The sequence below is a fragment of the Taudactylus pleione genome, unplaced genomic scaffold (genome assembly GCF_031769625.1).
Source record: "Taudactylus pleione unplaced genomic scaffold, aTauple2 ptg000946l, whole genome shotgun sequence".
NCBI lineage: Eukaryota > Metazoa > Chordata > Amphibia > Anura > Myobatrachidae > Taudactylus > Taudactylus pleione.
The window spans coordinates 3,674,680-3,694,401 of NW_028285347.1; the positions used below are offsets into that span (position 1 = coordinate 3,674,680).

At 48.0% G+C, this 19,722-nt stretch overlaps 1 protein-coding gene across 1 annotated transcript in view; it reads right to left on the reverse strand.

The window, feature by feature from the left end:
* Positions 1-17,807, reverse strand: part of LOC148473280 (uncharacterized) — a 29,445-nt gene extending 11,638 nt beyond the window's left edge. Inside the window, exon 1 of the mRNA XM_088459855.1 lies at positions 17,725-17,807. The gene's annotated coding sequence lies outside the window, so the exon portion shown is untranslated. The remainder of the gene's footprint in view (positions 1-17,724) is intronic.
* Positions 17,808-19,722: the final 1,915 nt, after the last annotated feature.

Consider the following 19,722-nt stretch of genomic DNA (forward strand, 5'->3'; position numbering starts at 1 on the left):
CTAGACGCCCGGCATTTCACCCTTGCCGGGATATGACAGTCGGGAAGCCGGCTGCCGGTATTTAGGCAGTCGGCTTCCCGATTGCATACCTAAGGATATCCATGCTTGCGCACAGGTGACTTAATTAGTACCTCAGTGAATTTGATTTCACCATCTGGACTCAAGCATGGATATCATTAAATCCTGGACTATAATGGCGGAGTTTGGGAACCTCTATACTTCTCCAGCAGCGTTGGGGAGAACCTCACAAACAATATTTGATTTCCATTTTTAAAGAATGCCACAGGGGTGTTCCGTGGTTATCCCTGCAAAAGGCGGCTACTTTGATGAGCTGAAGATTTATATAAAATCTTGTTAAACAAAGTGATTCTATGATTGATTTGTGTCTTTTTTTTTTTATCTCCTATGCTTTATTTGTTCTGTGTTTTAATTTCAGAGTGCATTGGGACATTACTCTACTAAAAACTGGAATAATCGTGTGCTCTAAAGCTTTTAACCAGTAGTGCATTTTAAAGGCGAGCTGACCACTGTCTGTTGCAATTTACTGTAATGAATTCAGAACTTCATGTGTGCAGGGGAATGCGCTCAGAATACTGGCGTTGGAATCCCAACAGCAGTCGGAATCCTGGCAACGGTAAGTATTAGGGGGAGGGTTAGGTGTAGGCATTAGTTTAGTGGGAGGATTGGGGTTAGACTGCGGGCAAAGTGGATTAGGTCACTTACATAATTGGGTCGGGACGCCGATATTCTGGCCGCCGGGATCCCGTAGCCAAACCTGTGCAGGCCCCATACTATGCAAAGGCATAATGGTGTACTAGCAGCTTGAATTGCAATGACTTACCCAGCTGTCACATAGGGCGGAATTCAATTGTTGCGCCCCTGTACGCGCCCAACAGGAGCTATTAAATTGTTCATACTGTCGGGCGCGATCAGCTGCCGGTGCACCATTTCAGCTCGCAGCCCCAGGGGGGTGCGAGCTGAAATGGGCGAAAAGTGACATGTTTGGGCGCCCAAACGTCACTTTTCGCGGTCGCGCCCCGCAATTTGGTCGGGGGTAGAAGCTTTTACGTGGCTAAACCCGACCACTTTGGGCGATCACCGTGAAGAACTGCAACATTTGAATAGCGCCCCATGATCTCCCGTCACTTTAGACAGGAGAACGGGCACGCTATAACAATTGAATACCGCCCAAAGAGTCTGAATCTACACAGCTTCTGGAGCTAAAACCACAAGGTAAGTCCTACAGCTAATTGAATTGCTCCCCCCGAATCTTTTTTAAATGTATTATTGTGTAGGTTTTGTTTTTACAAAATAAACAGGTATTATATAAAAATTCTATATATGAGGCACATAACATTATTTTGGTGGTCACACTTCCCCAGGTCATGTGTGATAATGCTGGACCACATATACAGTAATGTACAATATTAGTGATAATAATGATATGGCTCGTTTGTTATAAACTGTACGATGTCAGCACTGATGTGTTATATTGTAGATGTGTGAAATGAGGAAGTGTGTTTTACTGTAACAATCATAGCAGGATGCCATAAGGTGTCCATAGAACATAACCGCAAGCTTCTTGTGAATTGAGATTTCTGACTACCGTCTAGTTTCTAGTTAGCTAAAGCGCTTCATGTTTTGCTGTGATCAGGTACTCCTGTGGAACTATGTGTCCCAGCAAGCATTGCAACGTCTCAATAAAACCCTGAGACCAATGAGCCTAACATTTATAACACCTGATTAATAACTAAAGAAAACCTATAACCAATGCTCGATTATATGATTGTTTTAGTCATATAATGGGATTTTGGTACCTACCGGTAAATCCTTTTCTCTGATTCCACAGGGGACACTGGAGGTGCTTACACTGGGTATAGAGGCGTGGATAGCTGGAGCTGGCACTTTAAAATTTAGAAGTGTGAAGCTCCTCCCCCTCTATGCCCCACCAGCCCTCAGTTTAGAAAATGAAGACAGAGAGGAGGTGGAGAACAAGCGGAGTGAAAAGGAGAGAAGAACACACAATAACTGAATCATACAACATACAGAACAAACCGAATAGGCAGGCATAGAGCGCAGAGGTGGGCGTCCAGTGTCCCCTGTGGAATCAGAGAAAAGGATTTACCGGTAGGTACCAAAATCCCATTTTCTCTTTCATCCACTAGGGGACACTGGAGGTGCTTACGCTGGGGACGTCCCAAAGTTATCCCCACGGGCGGGAGTGCTCTGTGGCGCCTGCAGAACAAGGCGGCCAAAACGGACGCCGAAGAGGCAAACGTATCAAATTTGTAAAACGACAAACGTGTGAACTGAAGACCAAGTGGCCACACGACACAATTGTGACGTAGATGCTCCTCTACCGGCCACCCATGACGCACCCACAGAACGTGTGGAATGAGCCGAAATTGACGAAGGAGGCCGACGGTTAGCACTAACATAAGCTTGATGAATAGTCAGCCGGCTCCAACGTGCTAAAGTCTGCTTAGACGCTGGCCAACCCCTCCGAACCGCATCATAGAGAACAAAAAGCGACTCCGACTTACGAAGGGAAGCAGTCCTGTCAACATAGATGCGGAGAGCCCTAACCACATCCAAGGTAGAAGAACCAGAGTCCTCCACCAACGATGGTACCACAATAGGCTGATTGATATGGAAAGCCGACACGACCTTAGGAAGGAAGGCGGCTATCGTCCGGAGTTCCGCTCTATCCGCATGAAACACTAGGTAAGGAGGTTTATAGGAAAGAGCCCCCAATTCCGAAACCCTACGAGCCGAAGCGAGAGCCAGGAGGATTACCGTCTTCCAAGATAGGTACTTAAGATCAACCTCCTCCAAAGGTTCAAACATGGGCGACTGAAGGAACAAAAGAACTAGATTAAGATCCCATGGATCAATTGGATGTACAAAAGGAGGTTGCACGCGCAAGACCCCTTGAAGAAAAGTCTGCACCTCAGGAATGAGGGCCAATTTCCTTTGAACGAAAATGGAAAGGGCAGAAACCTGCACCTTTAAGGTTCACAGACGAAGACCAGAATCCAGACCCGTCTGTAGGAAAAGCAGAAACCGGGATAAGCGAAAGGTCCTAGACGGAAGATCCCGACTAGAACACCATGAGATATAAGCACGCCAGATGCAATGATAATGCGCAGCCGAAACTGGCTTCCTGGCGCGTAGCATGGTGGGAATAACCGCGTCTGGGATACCTCTACGTCTTAGGATATCGGTTTCAAGAGCCACCCCGTTAAACGTAGCTGCGCTAAGTTGGGGTGTATGAAAGGGCCCTGCAGTAGAAGATCCGGGCGCAGAGGAAGGGGCCACGGATCGTCTGATAATAGGGACCGAAGGTCTGAGAACCAACTTCTCCGAGGCCAGTTCGTGGCCACAAGAATTACCGAGGCTGACTCCTGTCTTATTCTTTTTTGAAGACGAGGAAGAAGTGGAATCGGAGGGAAAAGGTAAGTCGTAGGTCCACGGACTTGTCAGAGCGTCTACTGCTTCCGCCTGCGGATCTAGAGTTCTTGATACGTATACTGGAAGCTGATGATTCAATCGTGACGCCATGAGATCCACCTGAGGACATCCCCATCGACGTATCAGCGCGTTGAACACGTCTGGATGAAGCTTCCATTCCCCGGGATGGACATCCTGTCGACTTAGGTAATCTACTTCCCAGTTGTCCACACCCGGAATGAATACCGCTGACAGGATTATTGACTGATTCTCGGCCCACTGGAGGATCCGAGTTACCTCTCGCATAGCCATGCGACTCCGAGTCCCTCCTTGGCGGTTGATGTAAGCGACAGCCGTCGCGTTGTCGGACTGAACTCTTACCGGAAGAGCCTTTAGCAACTCTGTTGCCTCTATCAGAGCATTGTAAATCGCTCTGAGTTCCAACACATTTATGGGCCACTTCTGTTCTAGAGGGGAACATCGACCCTGAAAGTGATAATCGAGGACTACTGCGCCCCATCTTCGAAGGCTGGCATCCATGGTTATGATGATACAGTCCCACATTCCGAACCGTTTTCCCGCTAACAGATTGCTGGATTGTGTCCACCAAAGAAGGGCTACTCTGGTAACCGGGTTCAGACATATCTGTCGATGTAGGAACAGGTGAGACCCTGACCCCTGTGCTAACAGGTCCAGCTGGAACACCCTGCAGTGGAACCGGCCGAACTGTAGGGCTTCGAAAGCATCTACCATTTTCCCCAAGAGACGCAGACAAAGAAGCATTGACGCAGTCTTTGTTTTGAGGACCAGCTGAACTAACACTCGAATATCCTTGGCCTTGTCTGTTGGAAGAAAAATCCTCTGAGATTTCGTATCCAATATCATGCCCAGAAATAAAAGTTTCTGGGACGGATTGAGATTTGACTTCTTGAAGTTGATTATCCAACCATGTTGGATTAGAATGTGATATGTCAGTAAGGCATTATCTGATAGAAGAGGGACCGATGGAGCCTTGAGTAACAGATCGTCCAAATAAGGTATTATGTTCACTCCTGATGACCGAAGGAGAGCGATCATGACTGACATGAGTTTGGTGAAGATGCGGGGAGCCGAGGATAACCAGAACGGCAATGCCCGAAATTGATAATGATCCTTCAAAATGGCGAAACGTAGAAAAGCCTGGTGTGGTTCCCAGATGGGAACATGGAGATATGCGTCCTTGATATCCAGGGATAATAGGAACTCCCCTGGTTCCAAGCTCGCTATTACTGACTTTAGAGACTCCATCTTGAAACGATACATCTTCAGATACCGGTTCAAAGACTTCAGGTTTAAGATGGGCTTGACTGAGCCATCCGGCTTGGGTACTACAAACAGGTTTGAGTAAAACCCCATACCTCGTTGAAATTCCGGAACTGGAACTATCACAGAAGATACTACTAGAGACTGGATAGCCTCCTGTAGAACCTTGGCTCTTTCTGCCTGTATTGGCAGACTTGTAGTGAAGAACCGAGGTGGAGGGGAGGTCTCGAAGTCTATTCAGTACCCCAGGGTAATTAGTCTTCGGATCCATGGTTCTGTAGAAGTCTGGTTCCAAACTTGTTGAAATCTTTGCAGGCGGCCTCCCACTAATGGTCCCAGGTGGGACGGAAGACCGTCATGTCACTTGTTTCTCAGCTGGTTTAGGTTCTGGTCTACGAGCAACCATGTGCGGACGACCTCTACCTCTGCCACCTCTTGGTTGCGTGGGCGCACCTCTGGTCCTACCACGAAAGGAATGTGGCGCCCGAAAGGAATTAAACGAAGGTCCAGTGTAAATTCTTCTGGGAGCCGGTGCAACTGACGGGAGGAAGGAAGACTTACCCCCTGTGGCTTGGGATATCCATTTGTCTAATTCCGGCCCGAACAGCATGTCACCAGTGAATGGTAGACTTTCCACCGCACGCTTGGATTCTGCGTCCGCTTGCCAAGCGCTTAGCCAGAGGGCTCTGCGGGCCGAAATCGCCGAAGCAGATATGCTAGCACTAATCTGACTGATATCCTTTGAAGCTTCTCCCATGTAAACTGCAGATTCACGGATGTGTTCTGCTAGTAGACGTAACTCTGCCCTGGAATTACCGGAGTCCAATCCTGTAATCAATTGATCGGCCCAGGAAACCACAGCCCTGTTAACCCAAGCGGTAACAAGTGTGGGCCTGAGTTGAGCACCCGCTGCTGTATAAATAGATCTTAGCGTTGTCTCCAACTTACGATCCGACGGGTCTTTTAAAACTGTAGCTCCTGGTACTGGGAGTGCTGTTTTCTTTGAGAGATGGGAGACAGACGCATCTACTGGAGGAGGAGTTTCCCACTTTTCCATCATGGATGAAGGAAAAGGGTAACTAGATGAAAACCGGCGCGGAATCTGGAACCTCTTATCCGGCTGTTTCCAAGATACCGAGAGCTGTTGCTGAAGTTGCTGCGAGAACAGAAAAACTGCAGAGCTCTTCGGTTGTTCGTTAAATAATTCAAACTCCTGTGATGGAGGAATTATATCCTCAGGTAAATTCAGAGTCTTTCTGACCGCCAAAATTAAAGATTCCACCCCGGGAGAGGAGGACTCTAACTCCTGAGGATCGTCCTGTAATGCAACCTCCAATTCCCTTTCTTCGGTATCCTCCATAGTAAGGAATTCTTCCTCCGACTCCTCTGACTGGATAACAGTCGTCAGAGTACACTTAGGTCTCTGGTAGGAAGTGGAGGGTGCGGATGCCGCAGTGCCCATAACCTGTACCAAGGTGTCTAGAGACTTGGTTAGCCCCGCCACCCAGGGAGGTTGAGACTTATGTGCCTCAGCTAACTCAGACATTCAGTCTGACATAACTCCTACCATGTCAGCGGCCCATGGCGGAGCAACTGAGTCAGGAATAGCCATCGGTGGATCAATTGTTATACAAGCATCACATAACGTGGACCCAGTGGCATGCGGCTTAGATAGTTTGTTACATTTAGAACAAACATCTTTTGAGCCGCTTTTGTTTTGTTCGACATGGATAAACAACTAGAAAATGGCCACCACGCTGCAGTCATAACCTCCCCCCTGCGCTAGCCCCGCTGAGGAGCCGCTAGTCATGCTCATCAGTGGGGAGAGGGGATATGCATAAACATTGAGCAGCGCTTATAGCGCTCTGAAGTCAGCGCTGGCGGCGGGGCAGGAGTCGGGGAAAGTGCAAGTGATCTGTACTCACTGCGCTCCCCTGGACGGCTCTTCTGAACAGCACTTCTCCTCCCTGCTTCCTGGAGGCAGTCTGTGCTCTGTGTGTGTGCGGCAGTAAGGAGCTGTCAGATGCTTTTGGTGAAGCACTGCACACTCCTTCCTGTAACCCAGGAGGTTAACAGGGTGCCAGTAACCCGGACCCCACCTTTATAGAGGTGGCGAAGGGTACTTGAAAAATAAAGCAAAAGATGCTTTAAAATAATAAACAACAAATAAATAATAGTGTAAAATAAAAGAAATAAATAATTATGTGACCTGCTGGAGCACAGCAGATTGTGACCAGCTCCGACGGCACATTTTCTAAACTAAGGGCTGGTGGGGCATAGAAGGGGAGGAGCTTCACACTTCTAAATTTTAAAGTGCTATCCACGCCTCTATACCCAGCGTAAGCATCTCCAGTGTCCCCTAGTGGATGAAAGAGAAAAATTGTTTTAAGTGAATGCTGCAACAAATATATACCCCATATGGTATTAAGAAGAATAACATTGTGAGCAGCATGTGACGCCATGGCCCAGGATGTTTAACCAGACAGGAAGCTCTGCAGGAAATTCTATTGTTAAGATTTGCAATTACCAAAGCCCTACTCTGAATACATCCAAAAATGTTTAATGGGTGCCTTGGCTCCTCCCACGGCACACCCTCTACTCCCACACACCCTAGCCAAGGGGCTGTTAAACTACAAATCCCAGCATGCCTTGCAACAGTTTTAGCATGGCCAAATAGTAAAATTGTGGCAGGGCATGCTGGGATGTGTAGTTCTACAACAGCTGGGGGGCCGCTTATTGCCCACCCCTACCCCCATTATCCTGAAGGCCTCTATGGATCCCATACAGATATATACTTACTGCTTGACTTTCACACGCCTCACTGTGCTCCTCGATGCCAATCTGTGATCCACCATCCCTTCTCTCAACACTTTGCTCATTTGTTCTTGCTGTTTTTCAGGCCTTTGTTAACGGTTTTGTTTTTCTTTCTCTTTTTACAGAAATACATGGACCATATATACACTGTTTTTACCTGATTTACATGTGACCTTTATGTATTACTTTATATCCTTGCAAATAAAGTTTATTTAAAAAAAAATAAATAAACATGGATAAAAATGTATCAAACTGGAGATTGTAGCTTTCATTTATACCCCTTTTACACCAAAATCCCGGGTCCAACCCTGGAATTTGAACACTGGTCAATCCCGGGTCAAACTCTGCTTCAGACCCCGTTTACACTGCAACTCGACCCGGGTTATTCCCGGGTCAAATAAGCAGGGTAGCACCCGTTTACACTGCCTCACGACCCGGGAACAACCCGCTTTCAACCCTGCTCTCAACCCGAGTAAGATTACCTGGTAAATCGACCCGGGTTATTATTTTGGGAGCCGTTCACACAGAGCCTCAACCCGGATCGACCTGGCAATAACCCGGGTTATTTGTTTGGTGTAAAAGGTGTATTACTTGAATGCTCTAAAAATGATAGCTAGAACAGGGGTACTGTGGCATGCTGTGGAGTTACGTATCCCAGCATGTGCTGCCACAGCTTTAGAAGGATCTAACAGCAAAACTGTGTGCAGGGGATTGAGCGGGTGTTGCAGCTGACCGACGGCAGCTTAGAGTGAGAGAGCGCACTGCTGGTGCCGATCTGAGGTGGCTGAGAGTACAGCTGCGTACCCACTGTGTGACGCAGCCTCCGGGGACAGAGAGGGGGTTCCCTAATGGAGGAGACCAGAACGAACCCATCTGCCACTTTGGTGACATGTGGTCCAAGAAAGGAGAGGCTTTGGGTAACAGTCAGCAGCCTCCAACTAGCGAGTGCAGCACAACCTGCAGTAGAGCAGCGGTTACACAGACTAGCGGTGAGCGCAAAGTACCCAAGGTAGCTTCAATTGACCGCTTGCTTCCTTAACGTCAGTTCAGGCACCAGCAGCACAGTTAGCCGAGAAGGGAGCCTTCTACCCCAGGAGTGAAATGTGACAAGCCAGCTAATAGATGACGACCCCAACCATAGACTGTGTAATTCTCTAAGTCTGTCTGCCACTATAAAATAGATAGAGGAACAAAGTGATAAGATCCAGACTCCTTTCCCCTAAAACTAGCACCAGTTTCATACAGTATCATTACTAAGTGGTACTCACACTGTTACAAATTGGATGCAATTATAACCCCGACTGTGGGGATCCCCTGCAGTCAGAATGCAGAGAACGGAATCCCGAAACTTGTCAGAATACCGGCGCCGGGATTCCGAAGGTAAATAGTGGGGTTGGTGGAGGGTCAGGGGTTAGAGTTAGGCACGAAGGTAGGGGTGGGCAATAAGCAGCCTCCCAGCTGTTGTAGAACTACACATCCCAGCATAACCTGCCACAGTTTTGCTATTTGACCATGCTAAAACTTTTGCAAGGCATGCTGGGATGTGTAGTTCAATAACAGCTGGAGGGCCGCTTATTGTCCACCCCTGCACTAAGGAGAGAGGGTTAGGGTTCGGGGGAGGTTAGGTTTAGGCACCAGGAAGGGAGGGTTAGGGTTAAGATTAGGATACCGGTCGACAGGGGTCGGAATCCTAACCTTGTCGGGATGCCGGCATCCTGTACACAACCCGTTTCAAATAGACCAAGTGACCTTAGAACACGAAAAGTTGACGAAATATCATAAAAAATTCTGTTTTTTAATAGCTGCCAATTATTCAAAGCCGATCCCGTACAGGAGGAAAATATTCATAATAACATAGTAACTTGTTATGGCTAAATACCCAGACTTTGTAGCATTGTAGCTCATGAGTTCAGGGCAACAGCAAAGTTTGAGATCTGCTACAGTTAAACCACTGAGATATTGGTACTGACATAAGTGTTCAGCACTCTTATAAAGAAGCAACAGCAAGCCCCCCTGGCCTAACTGAACCTAGGACAGGCAGACAGCTTTCCATTTAGGAGCAATTCAGCCTTCGGAAGAGAGCTCTATGCTTAAATTGTGTATTTTAGTAGGATACAAATTGTTTAGAGTCTATCTACTTCTTATATTGACTGTGCAATCTTTGTAATGAACTGGAGAAACCCATTCCTGGAATATAAAAACCATAAAATTGAGTTCTCCATCACGGTGTCAGCTATACAGAGCTGGATTAAGGGCTTAGGGGGGCCCTAAAGTCTAAAATTAAATTCCTAAGGGATAGAAAATGGCACTCTGTGTTTATTTACAGAATGTGAACTTTACAGCGAGCCGGGGTCGTGTAGCAAGTTGTACATTTCAAATTCTGTAAATAAACACAGAGTGCAGTTTTCCATCTCTTACGCTGCATCTACTGTACCTGGCACCCTTGATAAATCTTTGGACACTGAAGTGTCCATTACCTCTATACGTATGTGTATATAAATAAATTGATTGTCTTGAGAAAGGAGGCTCGTCTTCCGAAACGTTGACATATTAAAGTATCTTTTTTACTTCAGTGGGAGTCTCTGAGTGCCGCCTGATTCGTATCTGATTGTTTTATATATATATATATAAAACAATCAGCATCTATCAGCTTGGCACTCAGCTCTCTCTCTCTCTCTCTTTCTATATATATATCTATATATAATGTGCAAAGGGCCCGGCACTCTGCTGACCCAAAAATGGGTATATACCGTGCTCCAGGTGCCCTCTGGAGGTGGAGATCACTCCCCTCTATACAAACGTAGCAGAAAGGTCAGCGGCACGCAGGAAACTTCTTATGAGTGAAGAAAAGGTGTCTTTATTTCGACGTTTCGGGGCAACGTGACCCCGTCCTGAAGAGCAGAGAATGGTTGGTGGCACTCACGGCATATATAGAAATAAGGTCCGACCGAACTATATAGTTAAACATTTCAGTCTTTATAGACTTTTGTCTGGAACTGAAATGTTAAACTGAATAGGTTGTTTTTTCTATATATGCCGTGAGTACTGCCAAACATTCCTTGCTGTATATATATATATATATATATATATATATATATATACGTGAAGAAAACAGCGGCACTCACGGGACTGGGTAAAATAAGACTCAGGTACACAAGAGGTGTAAGGGATTTGAATATATGTGTGTATATATATATATATATATATATATATATACACACACACACACACACACACACACACACACACATACATACACACAATCACACATTCAAAGTAATAGGACCTGGTGCCTTTAATTTATTCAAATTTAATTGATAACAACAAAACAAAGTGCACTACTCTGTCTTACTGTATCCACTCTCTTGAGATGATGATCCCTTTTGCTGGCAGACAGCGACACAGAAGAACTGCACAGCTCCTCCTCGGGTGATCCTCCATGTGCAGCTGTGCCCGTGACGCCCCCTCCTTCCCTGCAGCCTGCGCACCGGCCGGCCAGTCTCTGAAAGCCTGCAGCGCTTCAGATCGGATCGGTAACAAAGATCCGATCTGTGGCAGGGGGCCCGGGGGTACTTGCCCCCAGAGCCGCCCCCCTTAATCCGGCCCTGCAGCTATAGGTTACATTGGGAAATTGCCTTGTCTCTGAGAGGTACAGAAAGAAAATCCAGTAATACCCCTTTTCCACCAAAATTCTGGGATTTTTACCCAGCATTTTGCTGGGTCGTACCCAGCTTAGACTCCGTTTCCACTGCACCCTCATCTCAGGTTTTTCCCGGGTCGCCTCCATTTCCACTGAAACCGGGTAAGCCCAGTAAAACCTGTGGATAAAAATGGCCTTTACTCAGGCCATATTTAATGACATCCGAATTTAATGACATTTTCAATGACAACCATCATTATTTATTTATTTATTTTATTATTATTATTATTATTTATTTAATCAGCGGCTTTTGCAAATACCTGGGTCAAAAAACCCGGGTAATAACTGTTTCCACTGGGTTGGAATAGCCGCTGGTTCAACCACCGATGCCGAAAGCGCCCGTCTGTTGAAAATCCAGACAACGGCTGGTAAGTACACTAACCCTCCCCCTCTCCCACCCTAACTCTCCCTTGGTGGTGCCTAACCTCTCCCAAGTGATGCCTAACCAAACCCTCCGCCCTTACCGCACCCTAAACCTAACCCTCCCGGGGTGGTGCCTAACCCTAACCTCCTTCCGGGGGTGCCGTACACTAACCCCCTTCCCCGCAGCCTAACCCTCCCAGGGGGGTGCCTAACCCTAATCTCCCCCTCGGGGTGCCTAAACCTAACCCCCCATCCCCGGGCTAACACTAAAGGTAAGCCAGCTACTTAACTTCGGGATGCGGGCAGTCAAGATAACGATGCCAGTATCTTCATCCTTTTTGGGATGCCGGCATCAGGATCTTCGTCCTGTTCGGGATTCCGGTGTCGGAATATCAGCAGCTGACATCCCGTTTCCACTACAGTGTTATCAGGTTTTACCCACTAAAAACCCTGCTTGATACCCAGGAAGAAATTCTGGGTCAGTAGACCTGGGATTTTTTCCTTGTAGCTGTTTCCACTGAGCCAAGTCCCGGGTAGACACGGCAATTACCCAGGTATTTTAGGCAGTGGAAAAGGAGTATAAGTAATTCTAGGGTTCGTGCCCGGCCATGACATATTGTGATGTGTAATTCCACAGCAGCTGGAGTGCCACACGTTGCCTACCCCTAAGCTAGAATCTGATTGGTTGCTATGGGAAATGTCTCTATTTGTCCTCTTCAGAAGGTTTAGTACATAGCCCCTATAACAGCCTTCTTACTAAATGATATGATAAAGGCCTTTCTACGTTTCTCATCAGACTATAATTTTTGACAGCTGATACTGAATTTAGCTTTTCTGCATCATTGTAACCATTTTTTTTGTCTATAAAATAACCTAATTTTTTACCTTACATCTGACTGGAAAATCCATTTACTCTAAGGGGTATATTTACTAAAGCGCAGGTTTTTAGAAGTGGAGTTGTTGTCCATATCAGATTCTAGCTATTAGTTGCTAGATAAAGGACAAGTAGATTCTGATTAGTTGCTATGGGTAACAACTCACTTCTTAAAACCCGCAATTTAGTAAATATACCCCTAAGTTTCCACTTGCTTTTTTCTTCATTACATCAGGAATCTGGGAGGTTAATATCTGCGTGCACCCATACAGGAATTGGAAGCTACTTATGGTTATTTGCCTACTTCCTCAATATCAGTGTTGTAAAAGAACTTGTACATTTTTGCAGTAGATGACACTGCAATGTATATGGTACATCTATTTCTGGTTGTATTTCCTTCCTAATAAAATGTCAGCTGAAATGGTTAATGACTTTCTTTTTTAATCTAACGGGTGTGTTTGTGTGACTCTAGAATGAATCTAGGCAGAGGTGTGTGTGTGTGAATGTAGAGTAGATCTGGGTTTGTGTGTGTGCCTGTGTGAATGTAGCTGAGTATGTTTGTGCGTGTGTGTGTATTGTGGATCTAGGTGTGTTTGTGTGAATCTAGTGTTCCTGCTAGCTTGTTTTAGCGTAGCGCCGCGCCCTGCCCAATTTTAAAAAGGCAAAATGCGCCCTGCCCTTTTAGCGCCGCCCTGCTAAAACAGCATGCCCTCAGCCTTCCCCACCTGTGGACCGCAATGTCCCACGGGGGGAAATGTTGTAGTTACTGATCACCACTGAGCAGGGCTGGATTAAGGCTTGTGGGGGCCCTGGGGCAACCAAGTTGTGGGGCCCCCATCAAGCCACTCGGAGCCTACCCTCCCTCCCCCACCACATGGAGCCTACCCCCACCCTCCCTGATTACTTACCTTCTGGCTCTGTGTTGTGAATGCAGTGACCCCAGTAGTAGACCCCACTATGCATTTTCCCTAGTAGTGGCCCCCCCACAGTGTCCCTACAGTAGCGGCCACCCCCACCTATGCAGTGTCCCTACAGTAGCAGCAATCCCCCCTATGCAGTGTCCCTACAGTAGCAGCAATCCCCCCTATGCAGTGCCCCCACAGTAGCGGCCACCCCCACCTATGCAGTGTCCCTACAGTAGTGGCCATCCCCCCTATGCAGTGTCCCCACAGTAGCGGCCACCCCCACCTATGCAGTGTCCCTACAGTAGCGGCCACCCCCACCTATGCAGTGCCCCCACAGTAGCGGCCATCCCCCCTATGCAGTGTCCCTACAGTAGCGGCCACCCCCACCTATGCAGTATCCCTACAGTAGCGGCCACCCCCACCTATGCAGTGTCCCTACAGTAGTGGCCACCCCCACCTATGCAGTGTCCCTACAGTAGCGGCCACCCCCACCTATGCAGTGTCCCCACAGTAGCGGCCACCCCCACCTATGCAGTGCCCCCACAGTAGCGGCCACCCCCACCTATGCAGTGCCCCCACAGTAGCGGCCATCCCCCCTATGCAGTGTCCCTACAGTAGCGGCCATCCCCCCTATGCAGAGTCCCTACAGTAGCGGCCACCCCCACCTATGCAGTGTCCCTACAGTAGCGGCCACCCCCACCTATGCAGTGCCCCTACAGTAGCGGCCACCCCCACCTATGCAGTGCCCCTACAGTAGCGGCCACCCCCACCTATGCAGTGTCCCTACAGTAGCGGCCACCCCCACCTATGCAGTGTCCCTACAGTAGCGCCCACCCCCACCTATGCAGTGTCCCCACAGTAGCGGCCACCTCCACCTATGCAGTGCCCCCACAGTAGCAGCCATCCCCCCTATGTAGTGTCCCCACAGTAGCGGCCACCCCCACCTATGCAGTGTCCCTACAGTAGCGGCCATCCCCCCTATGCAGTGCCCCCACAGTAGCGGCCATCCCCCCTATGCAGTGTCCCTACAGTAGCGGCCACCCCCACCTATGCAGTGTCCCTACAGTAGCGGCCACCCCCACCTATGCAGTGTCCCTACGGTAGCGGCCACCCCCACCTATGCAGTGTCCCTACAGTAGCAGCCACCCCCACCTATGCAGTGCCCCCACAGTAGCGGCCATCCCCCCTATGCAGTGTCCCTACAGTAGCGGCCACCCCCACCTATGCAGTGTCCCTACAGTACCGGCCACCCCCACCTATGCAGTGCCCCCACAGTAGCGGCCATCCCCCCTATGCAGTGTCCCTACAGTAGCGGCCACCCCCACCTATGCAGTGTCCCTACAGTAGCGGCCATCCCCCCTATGCAGTGCCCCCACAGTAGCGGCCATCCCCCCTATGCAGTGTCCCTACAGTAGAGGCCATCCCCCCTATGCAGTGTCCCTACAGTAGAGGCCACCCCCACCTATGCAGTGTCCCTACAGTAGCGGCCACCCCCACCTATGCAGTGTCCCTACAGTAGCGGCCACCCCCACCTATGCAGTGTCCCTACAGTAGCGGCCACCCCCACCTATGGAGTGTCCCTATAGTAGCGGCCACCCCCACCTATGCAGTGTCCTTACAGTAGCAGCCACCCCCACCTATGCAGTGCCCCTTAAAAAAAAAACGCAACTTACCTGATCCCCGCTCCTGCCGACGACCGCCGCTGTCCGCTCCTCCTGGCCGCTCTGTCATGACGTCTCTCCCAACCTGCTGCAGGGTGAGCCGGAAAGTGGAGCTCATGAGTGAGCTCCAGCCACCTCACTCCGTGAACGACGCAGCAGCCAATGAGAGTCTGACAGAACCAAAAACGTTGGTGTCTATTATGGATTTGTAAATATATATTTTTTCATGGAAATCTCAGAGTGCCGCTGGTTGTGTTGCTGATTTGGAATTCGTTTGATACAGAGGGCACCAGAGTTGCTGAACCAAGATTATTTGAGTGCCGATCCAGACAGGATTTTATATATATTTACACATTATCACATCACACACACACACACACACAACACACTAAAATAAGTATTGAACACATCAACATTTTTCTCAGTAAATATATTTGTAATGGGGCAATTGTAATGACATTTTCACCAAATGTCAGCAACGACCCATTCAATCCACACATGCAAAGAAATCAAACAATAGATGTCCATAAATTAAGTTATGTGTAATAATGTGAAATGACACAGGGAAAAAGTATTGAACACATGAAGAAAGGGAGTGGAAAGCCAAGACATCAGCTGAAATCTATCAGTAATTAGAAAGCAATCCTGCCCCTTGTCAGTGCAAATTAATATAAGATGGTTCAGTCCCAACTGATGGCCTATAAAAAGGTGTATCATTACCAAGGTGTCACACAAGAAACATCTCATGATGGGTAAAAGCAAAGAGCTCTCTTAAGACCGTTACAACCTTATTGTTGCAAAACTGAATCGGTATGAAATCCCGACAGAAGACGGAAGACCGGCAACTGAAGATCCCGACAGGTAAGTATTTTAACTATAACTAACCTTACACCCCCTAACCCTCCCTTAGGGGTGACTAACCCTAACCTCCCCCCCAAGTGCCTAATCCTGAAGTGCCAAATGTCATGAGATAGCAGTACGCAAAGGTAATGGTAGTTGGCTTCACCGTACTGTGACATCTTGGAAATGCCCAGACCTGCATCAATTGTAATCTAACATCTTGTGAGTCAGTTTGAACACCAGTTAGGCTACTCATGGCAAGGCGACGTGAGTAGCCTAGCATAGGAGTTTGAATGGGGCATGATAGTGGGTGCACAACTGATAGGACATTCCATTTCCAAAGTTGTGCAGACATTCAACAATCCTTGATCTACAGCAGGCATATCAAGCATGCGGCCCGAATAGACCTTTTCTGCGGCCCCAGAGTGTGGGCTCACATATATATAATATGTGACCCACACCCCTGCCATGATTGAAGCACAGCTCCGATCGGGCAGTGTTTACATACTAGGCTGGCAACGCTGGGTCTCCGAAGCAATCAGAAGCCTCTGATCGCTTCAGAGGCCAGCGTTCCCAGTGATTCAGCGTGCGGTCGTCCAGAGCCTGCCACTCTGGATCTAATTAGATCCAGTCAGCGGCAGCGTCTGCGCAGGACGGTGGAGGTGATGACGGCGTGGACTGGAGCGGTGCCCAGCGGCCGTCGTGAAGAAAGGTAAGTACTGCACAGACAGGTGAGTAGGGTCTGTTCTATACTGGGAGGAGGCATTACTGGGGGCTCTGTATAAAGGGGCATTACTGGGGGCTCTGTATAAAGGGGCATTACTGGGGGCACAACATAAGGGGCATTACTGGGGGCTCTGCATAAGGGGCACTACTAAGGGCATTACTGGGGGCTCTGCATAGAGGGGCATTACTGCTGGCTCTGCATAGAGGGGCATTACTGGGGGCACTACTAAGGGCTCTGCATAAAGGGGCATTACTGGGGGCTCTGCATAAAGGGGCATTGCATAATGGCAACAAATTCAGGAGGCATTGCAAAAGGGGCCCTAATACAGTGTGGTATTGCATAAGGGTCACTACTACAGGGGGTACTGCATTGGTTTTTATTAATAATAAACCTTTCAAAATTGCATATGACTTTTTTTTTTTTTTGCGGCCCACACACTCGTAGACCTTGAATATTCGGTTGGTATTTTGAGTTTGACATGCCTGATCAGCAGTGTCACATGTGTACCGGGAATACCTTATGAAAGGCACTACCACCCACCGTGGACAGCGCAGTGCATCGGCATCTGGCCAGTATCTTGGGGCCATTTTTGGAATAAAATATTAGTTAGTAAAGTGGCTGATGGCGCAAACGTAACCTGGAGTGAGTGCTCTGCCAGAGTTACAACTTTTATTTCTGGGTCAGCTTCCACGTTACTTTGCCCAACTGATATATTTAGTGACACGGTGCCCTGGTGGCACCTAACGCTTGGGGCCCTGTAAGCGAAGTAATGACAATTGCTAGATCCTGTTACAGGACCACCTCTCACATGTCAGCAAATACAAAAAAGACTCATGGAATACAGTAATTTTTTGATTTTTTTTTTTTTCCAAAATCACAGAGTTCAATATCTTACTGTTGTGTGTTAGTATATATTCATTATAGTGAACAGCCTGTGTGATAAGAGCAAGTAACTCAATCTTGGGTTTCTCTAACATGTAAATCTACAGTAAGGTGTTATTTATATCCTGTTCCCCTTCACTAATGCACCTTCAAGGCAAAAGAGGGACAGTATATAAAACTAATACATTTAAATAGGTAACACTCACCTCGGAGTCTCTTTCCGTTACTGCTGCCTCCTCCTGTTATATATACATATGAGTTATGGTGACGCGACCACTGCAGAAAGAACTTCTCATGCACCCAGACAGAGCCAAATGCGCATGCGTGCTGCCCAGGAACTTGCCCGTCGCACTGCGCATGTGCAGGCCAGCAATGCTGCTGACATCAGCAGCCATGCTTGATCAGGGCACCCGACGATGCGCCCGGGACGTGAGGGACACTTTGGCCTCTGCGGTATGCGAGGAAACCACCCGCATTTCCCCAGCTCACCCGGTGGCGGCGCTGCAGCAAAATTGCGCGCTCACAATAAAGTCTCCCAGATTCCTTGCTCGCATCGGCGCAGACGCCTGGCGGCCAAAGGGGGTGTATTGCAGGAGATGGGTCTTTCCCATCTGTACCGCCCCCTAGAGGACAATCGCAGAAAGTTGACACTACTAGCTCCATCCATATAGGCGCTATTTCTGAAAACGTTATAATATTTACTAACGATGATGTGCGAACAGCAGGGGCACCGGCGAGAGGGTGCAATGTACCCGGTACCGACAATTGAGGCGATGCCACGCCCCCACCGTAGCATGGGGCGAACGAAGCCCCCCCCCCCCGACCTGTACACACAGGCACAACGGGCCGAGGCCACGCCCCCTGGTCCTGGGGTCCCCAGAGACCCCCTATAACTACCCAGAGAGGGATAACTTTTTTTTTTTTTTTTTTTTTTTTTTTTGTAACATCTCATTTTCTGTCTCATAGATAGTTACACTGTATTGTGTATCCTGGGGTTACATATATTATGCACTAAATGATAACTGTGCAATAGGGGCATCTTATGTTGCCTCATAAGCAGAGTAACTTGCCTTTTTATACATTAGTTCTTAATTATATGACCCAGACTCTCGTCCTGTGATTATGCACTCTCTCTCTCTCTCTCGATCTCTCTCTCGATCCCCCCCCCCAGGTGAAGTCCAGGCTTGAAGTCAGATAGCCACAGAGCCTGTGTATGTTATGATTGTCATGGTTTAAAGGGATAGTATGGTAAGGCCATCTATACTTCTATAGTAAGAACATTGTCTCTTTGTACCAAGTTGGTGCAAAGACGACTGAACCAATTTTCATGAAAACTGCATGATTCTGTAGTGGAAACACCTATATATAACATGCACATTGTTTTATCTCCATCTGTCAAGTTAAAGTTGAATAATAACAAAAACAAAATGTATTGACATCAATGCAAGAGATAGGTGTGGCACCATGCGTGCGGCCGCTAAGGGGTGGGGGGAGAGGTGCTTAGGGTCCGCATTCACTTGAATAGGATAGGCTACATAGCAGTTTGCACAGGGCACACAGTGACATTGGTGTGAGTGGTGGGTGAATAGGATGGGCTACATAGCAGTCTGTGCACAGGGCACACAGTGACATTGGTGTGAGTGATGGGTTAATAGGATAGGCTACATAGCAGTCTGTGCACAGGGCACACAGTGACATTGGTGTGAGTGGTGAGTGAATAGGATAGGCTACATAGCAGTCTGTGCACAGGGCACACAGTGACATTGGTGTGAGTGGTGAGTGAATAGGATAGGCTACATAGCAGTCTGTGCACAGGGCACACAGTGACATTGGTGTGAGAGGTGAGTGAATAGGATAGGCTACATAGCAGTCTGTGCACAGGGCACACAGTGACATTGGTGTGAGTGGTGGATGAATAGGAGAGGTTACATAGCAGTCTGTGCACAGGGCACACAGTGACATTGGTGTGAGTGGTGGATGAATAGGATAGGCTATATAGCAGTCTGTGCACAGGGCACACAGTGACATTGGTGTGAGTGGTGGGTGAATAGGATAGGTTACATAGCAGTCTGTGCACAGGGCACACAGTGACATTGGTGAGTGGAAAATATGGGACCGTTATGTTGAATGTTGCAATACCATTCCCTCCAGTGACTGAAGGGCCCTATGTAGTTTCTGACATTGCTTTAGGTTTCCCTATACTA